General features: G+C 42.4%; 1 protein-coding gene across 1 annotated transcript in view; it reads right to left on the reverse strand.

Moving 5' to 3' along the window:
* CDCA7L (cell division cycle associated 7 like) overlaps positions 1–6,987 on the reverse strand; it is a 16,830-nt gene extending 9,843 nt beyond the window's left edge. The window contains exon 1 of the mRNA XM_003207124.4: positions 6,971–6,987. The gene's annotated coding sequence lies outside the window, so the exon portion shown is untranslated. The remainder of the gene's footprint in view (positions 1–6,970) is intronic.
* Between the last annotated feature and the right edge of the window lie 2,734 nt (positions 6,988–9,721).

The following is a 9,721-nucleotide window of genomic DNA, read 5'->3' on the forward strand; positions in this document are numbered from 1 at the left end:
AAAAAACGAGGCCTTAAATGTCTTTGTATTAAAAATATTAAAGAAAAAGAAAAGAAAACCAAGCCACAAGCACAGGAAGAAAGAGTCCTCCTTTTTCACTTCACAGGAGAAACAGAACTCTTTTCTGGGTTTGCCACAGAAGTACTAAAGGCTCCTGGAGATGGAGTCTGTTCCTTCTCACACTGTTACACCATTACTGAAGCAACAGATACCTACAAAAAAAAAAGCACTCAGTAGTCTAACTAAAATCCCTCCGTCTTCCAACTGCTCAACTTCCCTTTAGCAGTGCAGTTCAAATTGTTCAAATGCGCTCTAGACTGACCCCAGATTCTACCCACAGACTAGGAAATGAAATGCCAGTTCATGAAAGAATAAAATCTCATTAGAACCCTTCCCAGTATATGTATATTCACATACCAAATATAGGACAAAATCTAGCGCTTCTTTTTGACATCTTTAAACACAGTGCATTTCCTAAATCAGAATTGCATTTCCATACTTCTAATCAGAATTAGCAGACCATTTCTCAATTCATCCCTGAGTCCACTGAAATACTTGTCCATAGTAGGAACACGCATGTTCACACCATACCTGCTTTTTGAGAGCCTACAACATTCATTTGTTTCCCCAATTTTCCTCTGCTGTTACTTCCTCCCACCCAAGATACAAAAATGACCTCTCATATGATGCAATTGTTAAATATCTTTATTGTTCTCTTCAATTCCCTCCTATCCCTGACTTTAATTACACACTTCTTTACATTAAGATAATATCTGGTGAAAAACAGATACAATACGTTCAGTGGATATACTTATAGGGGAACGAGAAGGGGGGGCTACCGTATACACTGTTTCTTTACACTTAAACATCTCCCTCAAGCTATTATGGATAATTAGAATGAGTTTTCTGTGAGCAAAACTGCTTTACTCTTTTGTTGATAGCTGCAGTGCAGCTGCTTGAGAAAGGAACAAACACAATAGGAAAGTTAAAGTGAAATTGCGTTTCGCAGAGGCAAGCAGAAGTTTGTATGCATTCTGTGTTTCCTTGAAATTCCACAACGAAGGATAAAGAGTGACTGGGGGGGGAGAATCTTAATTAGTTTGTTAGCCAAAGTGGCTGAAAATAATACGCCTAAAGCTGTGCCATGTTAGACCTGCGAATAATGGTCTACACACAATGAAATAAGCATCAGGGATACCTACTGGAGAAACTGCTGAAACTCAGCAGAAGCACAGAGATTATAGGAGTGTAGAAATCTCAGAGGAAGGACAGAGACATCAGTCAATATTTATGAATGCAATTGTTCATTGACAACCAAGGGATTGCCTGATGTAGGAACGTCCCACTCCACCTCTGCAAGGCAGCTGCCTCACCTCCTCCCAGCCACCACTGCATTTTTTTCTGAAATCACCATTGTTGCTCTTCACACCAAACTCTTTTGGACTTTTTTATCTTCACTCAAGGAACCTAAAGGGAAGCCTTCTGCCTCTCTGGGGCATGGGTAAGAGATGTTACTAGAAAACTCATTAACCTGCTACAGTCCTCTGATTATTATCCATTAATGAGCTTTCATCTCAATGAAGATGAGGTAGTAAAATCTTTAAGGGCATTCTGAAAGGACTTTGGGGGCGACTGGTTAAAGAATCATCACATAGGCAGTTCTCTTTTATCCTTCCATCAGCAGAGAACACTACTGAGAGGCTCAGGCAACCCCAACTGATCAACATACGGCTACAAGGCTGGCATCACTAGCCAAATTTTGAGCTTTATTTGGAGATATCAACACAACATCAGGCCTACTGATGCCTGATGGGATGCACCTTTCTTAGAAGAGAAAAAGGATTTTTGTGCAGGGCTGATCAACAGAGCTTTAAACAAGAGGGAAAGGGATAAAGATCAGTCTTGACAGTGATAAACTACAGAATGGCACACCAAAATTTGAGGGACTAAGAGCCAGAGAGATCCTTCACTCTTCTCCACAAGATGCTAGGTATAATGAAGCACTTTTGAATGACTCAACACCAACACAGGCAGCATGAGGAAGAAGCAAGAGGAGCTTTACAATAAGGACAGTGAGGCACTGGATCAGGTTGCTCAGACAGGTGGTAGATGCCCCATCCCTGAAGACATTCAAGGTCAGCCTGCACATTGTTCTGAGTAACTTGATCTAGCTGTAGGTGTCCCTGTTCATTGCAGGGGAGTTGGACTAGATGATCTTTAAAGGTCTCTTCCAACTCAAATAATTCCAGAAAGCTTGACTCAGTCCCAAAGCTATAATGTCACTGGCAGAGTGAAACCTGGTATGCAGAGTTCTGTGGTTGGTATGTCATGATGGACAGCTCTAGGCTCTTTGTCAGGGACAGGAAAGGCAGTAGGGGTGGGGTGGCACTTAAGGAAGGGGCTGAGCTCACAGCTGAAAATGTTGCAGTTGAGAGCCTCTAGATAAGGATTAAGGGATAAGCAAATGAAGTGTATGTCGTTGTAGGAGTCTGCTTTAGGCCAGCCAGCCAGGATGACAACATCAATAACTTATTCTATAAGTAACTAACAGATACCTTCAGATCAGCCACCTTTGTCCTTATGGGCGAGTTTAACTTGACAGACATTAACTGGAAATATCACACAGCTGATACGAACAGTTTTAGGAGACTCCTGAACCACCTTACTGATAACTTCCTGGTAGAGGTACAAAGGGAGCTGACCAAAACTTCGATCCTGGCTATGGGGAGAGCAGTTTCAGGCTGCTCAGAGAACTAGCTAACAAGGTTCCTAGGGAACTGCAATGAGGTTCAGCAGTGCTGATCTCTTCAATATCACCTCTTAAAAGCACAGGAACAGACAATTCTGACATTTTATGTCAGAAGTCATGCAGAATTCAATTTTATGGCCAATTCTCTTTATTATTTTCATCAATGACTATGACACAAGACTTGAAGGTATACTAAGTTTGTGGATGACAATAAACTGGGAGGAGCTGTTGACTCCCTTAAGGGAGAGTAGAAAGGCATTGCAGAGAGATCCTGACAAATTAAAGGGCTGGGCAATCACCGACCATATGAAATTTAACAAGAGCAAGCACCAAATTCTGCACCTGGAATGGGGTATCCCCAGCTACTCGTACAAAGTGGGTGACAACAGACTGGGGAGCAGCCCCATGGAAAGGGATCAGGGGATTCTGGTGAGAGTCTGCAGTGCCAGCTGTAAATTCTGAACACATCTCACTTGGAGCAGGGAATACTGTGGGATTCCTAGAAGCACACAGTAACAGTACTCAGCTCTTACACAACACCTTCTATCATAGGATTTTAAAACCCTTTGCAGCAGAGATTATTATCATAATCTCCTTCTCACACACTGAGAAACCAAGGCAGAATGAAGTAAAGTAAGGTGCCTGCAGTCACCAAGCAGGCAGAGAAGCACAGGATCCCACACAAGACTCTACCACCAATTAATCACTCTTCACACCCAGCATGAAGCCATAAATGTAACAGCAAGCCACCTTCTGGCTGTTTCAAGCCAACAGAACACACACTGAGCAACAAGATTACAGAGCGACTCAGAGCTCAGCATATTTCACTTCTTAAGACACTATCTATCCCCATAGTGTAGACTGCAGTTCTACTTCCAAACAGCTTCCACATTTTGTACAAATCTCTCCTGACAGTATTCACTCAGAAATAGTACACACAGTACATACATCAGCAAGTCTCATTCTTCTGTTCCCTTTGCTAGCACTAGTCATCTTCCTTGTCTTCAGCAATGTTTAATATGATGGGCTTCAAAACAAAACAGACTGTACTCTCAGTAAAAACTCTCTTACAGAACATCAGGCCCTATCTATCAAGTATTTAAGCTCCTAAAAGATTGAAAACTGAATCTTCTGGCAGCCAAGACAGCATATCAGTCATTCCTTGCGAAATTCAACAGGTACTTCCAGACAGCAAATAAGAGAAAGCAAAATATCAAATAATCAGGATTATCCATGCTATTTCAACCACTAAGACAGCAGAGAACTAGCAAATCTCAGAGACAGTTTCTCTGGGCCAGTACCACTACAACGGCAATTTCAGAGCAGAAACAGTAACAGAGGGTATTAATGTCTGGAACACGTACTTTGAAATCTGCAAGGATACTCACAAAACCAATCTATTCCCACATATTTCCACTTGCCCTATTTATTCAGAGCAATGACCTAGGATGGTCATATTCTTTCCTATTTGCTACACTTGCCTATTCCATCTGGGCTCTCCTTCTAATGAAACCCATTTTCTTTCTAATATTATGAAGCACTTTTTAAAAGCTATCATCAAAACTTGGAAAGGATAGGAAGTTTATCTAAATTTGTTTTTTTCTTTAATGACACAACCTCAGGTTCCTGGTTTTGCTGGGAGTTACGGCTCATGCAGCTGGACACAGGCTCAGAGTACAACTGCACCAGGAGAGCACATCTGGGCCACAGCAATCCATTCCTACCCTGGATTCAGAGAGATTGTGGATGCGCCATCCCTGGAGGCATTCAAGGCCAGGCTGGATGTGGCTCTGGGCAGCCTGGTCTAGTGGTTAGTGACCCTGCACATAGCAGGTGGGCTGAAACTAGATGATCATTGTGGTCCTTTTCAACCAGGTCATGCTACAATTCTATGATTCAGGAGAGGAAAAAAAAAAAAAGCATCAAAACTACCATAGCTGTCTTCAGACAACAATCTCTGCCTGGAAGCATCATCTTGGAACCCCAGAAAATCTTTAGTGTCACTGAGGGCATTTAAACTACCAGTTACTCCTTTGGGTATCTGTTTCCAATTCAAAACAAGACAGAAGATATGAATCAGACATGCCAATTCAATAGGAAAACTCAAACTGGCAGCAGCACAACTTATTTTTACATTCCTATTCAAGTGCAAATATACATTACAAAATAAGCCATCCATAGCAAAACTGCATCTCATTTAACTCAACTCCAGGAAATTTGGTGCAGGCTGTTTTAATCCCTAAATACAGACTACAAATTTCGGAGAGAGGGGGATGTAATATGCAGACTCCACATGATAGTGCTTCTCAGACATAAATACACGCAGATGCCCAGACCTTGCAAGTGCTGAGGTATGGCCTTTACTTGTAGTGAAACCTATTGCTACTCCTGAGCTTTTGTTACTCTGTGAGAAGAGAACCGAGGATCATGCACTCGGATGCAATGAAATGCTGAACAAGTACAGAAAAAAACTTACCATTTTACCTGGTAACAGCACCATTATGCATTTTAGCCATCACTTAAATAATTTCAAAAATAAAACCAATGCAACTCCTGTTCTTTTTTCATTGCTTATCTGGAGTTTTTTCTGAGATACTTGGTAAGAAAGGGAAAATGCGGACTAATCAAGAATGCTTGTTTGCTAGAAGCTCCAGACTTAGCCACCAAGAAGCACTGCCAAAGGCACTTCCCAAGGTGACTAAATTCACCATGTAAGAGGTCAATCAGTTCAGCCCAAGCACCAAAAGAAACTTGTATCACCAAAGCTGAACATTTCCTACCATCAAGTACTTCATCGACTACGTCAGGTAAGCCTCTCTTCTTCACAGATTAATAAGGAAGCCTTCAGCCAGCTCTCACCTAGGCTACGCTAGGATTTGGTGCATGGAAGGACAGAGTGAGAAGGCACAGCCTTAAAAAACGAGGCAGAGGGCATTTTGCACTCTCTAACCTCCTACTCCTTCCTCCACTGAGTTTCAGAATGCAGTTTTCACAAACACCTCTACCAGTCTGCCATTCACAGAAGTGCTTGAGGAGGCATGTCCAAATTGCTAACCAACACCCAGACATTCATCTCCTACATCTCCAGGGCAAGGTCTGCACCTTATGCACACTACTTTTGATTAAAACAAGCCTTTCTGTTGTTTGCAGCGCTCGACAGCCACTGCTCTGGGTAGATCTCAGAACACAAGTGAGATAAGCAGCCGACTGGCAAGGATGAGTTCCTTGCCCATGAACTTGTACACTGTTCACGGCAGCATGTCCAAGTGAATTCGTAAGCTAAGCAGCCTGCACTTGCCCACTGTCACAGATATCCACAGTTGCTCATGAAGCACCCCATATAATTATTTTGTTTGGGGGTTTTCTCGTGCCAAAATAATCACTCCAAAGGCAGATTAGATCATTCTCCAGAAGAAACACTGCTGACAAAATTCCAGTTAGAAGAGCAAGCAGCATCTCGACCATAGCTTTGCTTTCTAAAATAAACACAGTTATGGGCATATGTGGGCTTAATTTCACTCTTACTCTGCTTTTCTAGAATCGATGTAGACTTCAAAATGGATTTACTATTGTTTGTGCAAGAGCAGAATTCATCTCTAATCAAGTGACCCTTGCAGGCACATAACAGCACTACGCAATGCACTGCCACAGAAGTCACACTGTCTGTATTTGAATTCTCTTGGTTATTTCCTCACCCCCATCTCTTAAAGCAAGCTGCCAGAATTTAGATCCATTGCTATGACAGAATTCACACAATACAGCACAGCCTTAAAAATGAAGCACTGTGCATTTTAATGGCAAAACACATAAGGAGCTGTGAGCTTTTTGTTATAAATTGCTTCCAGGAGCCACAACGTTCTTGTGCTAACGTACAACTGAGTTAGCCACTGCTGCAATTACTGTGTGCCTAATTCCTTCTTCGTCTATTACTTCTGCATCTGCACCAGAGAAGCCATTGTGGAGGTACAATTACCAATTTTAAACAAAGGAAAAAAAAGTCTTCTATTAAAAAAGTTTATGTCTTCTCAAATACTGAGGTACTGATTTAAATAGCCTACTGCAGAACTTCAACAGTTTTTTGGTGTGTTGCTCCTTGCAGTCTGTCAATGAATAATCCCATTAAATCATCGGTGAGCCATCATTTTTACCTAATGGCTTAGGTTAATGGAAGAGTACCCGATACATATAAAATGGACTTACTCCAGGAGTTTAAAAACTTACCGAAGTAAGGGTTGCAACCACGTCTCTATGCAAAGTCGGTAACTTGATCAGCACAAATCTGATATCAAACAGCTCCTATAAGCAATCGGGATGTGAATTAAAGAGTATTTCTGCTCCTTAACATGGGTGCAGGCTTCAGGTGTAATTTCTAATTCACTGTGAAAAAGCAGTGCCTCCAAACAGGTCTTTATTAACCTTAAAGTCCAGACTGCAGGTTTGCTCACTCACAACAGACCAAAGCACGGGCAGAGACTCATCTACACACACCTCTGCACCTTCCTTTTGACAAAACTACACCTCTCAAGTCAAGGTTACGGCCAACATAAGCAAACACATATCAAAGATGCTAGCTCTGGAAACCTCTGCCACGATGAGTTCTCCATTATTTCTTGTCCTCGAAGCCACCTGCTTCATTATTATTAACTTTCCAACTAAAGCACATTCAGAAACTGATTCATAATCAGCATCCAAGCCTGTCATTTTAACTTTGCCAACAAAGTGTCATATACCAAAAAAGAAAATACCTACATGCCTAAACAAAGATGTTAAAATACTACTCTATTCTAAGGACTTGAAGGATGCAAGCACTTTAAGACAGAATTTTTTTGCTACTAAACTTCAAAAAAAAAAAAAAAGACAGGAAGACTTAGAGGTGATTCAAGCTTGCTCAGACAAAATATTTCAACATGAAAAAGCCCACAGGTTCAGAGCAAATGGAAGTCTGCTATAATGTTGCAGATTTTAGAAATACTGTCTTTTACAGATAACAGTTACAGAAAGTACTGAAATTCAAGTGAAAGCTACAGACAATACACAGAAAAAGTATCATCCTTGATAAGAAATGTTATGTCTATTGAGTTCAGTTATTTTAGCACATAAAATACCATTACTCCTCTCAAGTACCCACAAAGCACTTGTCAAAAGCAGAATACTACCTGCTACCAACAGCATGCAATCCAACTATTTCCAGAATTACCACACCAGAGTACATTTTTACTCAGCAGGAGATGAAAGTTCAAGCTATTTTCATCCCTCTCATTCCCCTTCTCTAGATCTGCAGAAAGATCACAAGTGCATGCAGAATACCCTCGAATCAGGCAGCTTGCCATGAGAGGTATTACAGGGAACTGAGAGCACACAGTTCATTTGTGACAGAACTGTCACCAGACACAAAGCACGAGGAAGGAAAGCAAGGCTGAGAGGGATGTCAGATCTGCTGCTGGCACTCCACTCACAACTGATGGAAGGAAAGGCACCTGAGGTCTCCCACAGTCCCAATGTTTCTCTAACTGCTGTCCCCACGAATTCCTCCTGTGTTAGGCAAAAACAAGAAGAAAAGCCTGATGCAAGATGTTTTACTTTCCACATCAACAGCAAGAATTCTGATGTCTCCATTTGAAAGTCAACCATACTGATTCCAAAAGCAGATGCTTAGCATTCTGCAAGGCAACCAGCCAGGTTTGCCCAGCCCGGTCAAAAGGAGAACATGCCTGCATGCACACTTTGACTTCTGGTGGATATCCGTATGCTACTGTCTCCCCCATAACAGGTTTAAATATTAGTTTTGGTCCCACACTTACACATTCTTCTGTAACAACAAGGGATCAGGAGAACATCATGGGTGAGAGAGCAGGAAGCGATCTTTGCTTCTACTAGGCAAAAAAAAAACCAAAAAAACAAAACCAAGCAATTAACCTTTTTTAAGCAGGTGGCTAAATTCAGTAATGCTCAAGCTGTGTTTATTCGTTTTAGTCAAACTGAAGTAATCCCAGTTTAATATCAAATGAATGTTAACAGAGTCTAAACATGTGCAAACTCGCACCTCCATTTCCTGCTGGAAAACCTCAATTTGCATTGAGCTGAGCACACAGCCCCAGAAATGCCACCCAAGGGCTGAGGTGCTGCATCTCCAAATAACAACTGAAGAGAGAAACGCTTCAAATCTGATAATTATCCCCAGCATCACAGGAATGGGGGGCTCCAGCCAGAATGCTGTTGGGTGCCAAACCAAACCCCAAAGCTATTTACAAAAGCCTCATCTTCCTACTGGAACCATAATGGCAAACAGCATTGTACACGAGCTTCATTTTAAACATTATGCAAAAGTAATAGAAGGTCAAGTCCTGTATGTAGGAGACTCACACGTTCAAAATGACTGTGAACACCATCTGATCAGTCTGAGGTAAGGGAAAATAATCCTTGCCCCAGGAGGTATCAGAAGATGAGGGAGGGACCAGATGATCTCTGCCTCTTCAGGAAACCTGGGTGCGTAGCATGCCTCTCCTTCTGTCTGGGCTGCCGGGCCCAAGGTCCTCCATCCATCAGCACTCCTGTAACCAGCCCCAGGAACCAAAGGTGCTGCGCCTAAACCTTTCCAATCAGACTCTGGGACAGGGAGCAGATCCAACAGTGCATCACAACTCAACACAATGCAGTACTACTGACTGATTTGGCAACTGCTTACCACAGGGGCATACATTTACTCACAGTTGTACTAACTGAGCAGCCTGCATAGGCCACATCATCTCAGAGACAGAGAAACCTTGATCGCTACCTATTGGCTCCAACAGAGCAAACCCACAGCTCAGTACGCCATAAGGAGCAGGAACTATGGAAGGCCACAGGCCTTGCTGTGTCAGAAACGAGCTCCCACGAGGACCACAAGCACGCAGACAGACTATGCAGCACCATGCCAGCAGCCCGAGGCCCCGAGCTGCAGAGCAGCCTCACGCACTCAGCTGGCAGGGACCA

This window comes from Meleagris gallopavo, chromosome 6 (genome assembly GCF_000146605.3).
Source record: "Meleagris gallopavo isolate NT-WF06-2002-E0010 breed Aviagen turkey brand Nicholas breeding stock chromosome 6, Turkey_5.1, whole genome shotgun sequence".
Taxonomy (NCBI): Eukaryota; Metazoa; Chordata; class Aves; order Galliformes; family Phasianidae; genus Meleagris; species Meleagris gallopavo.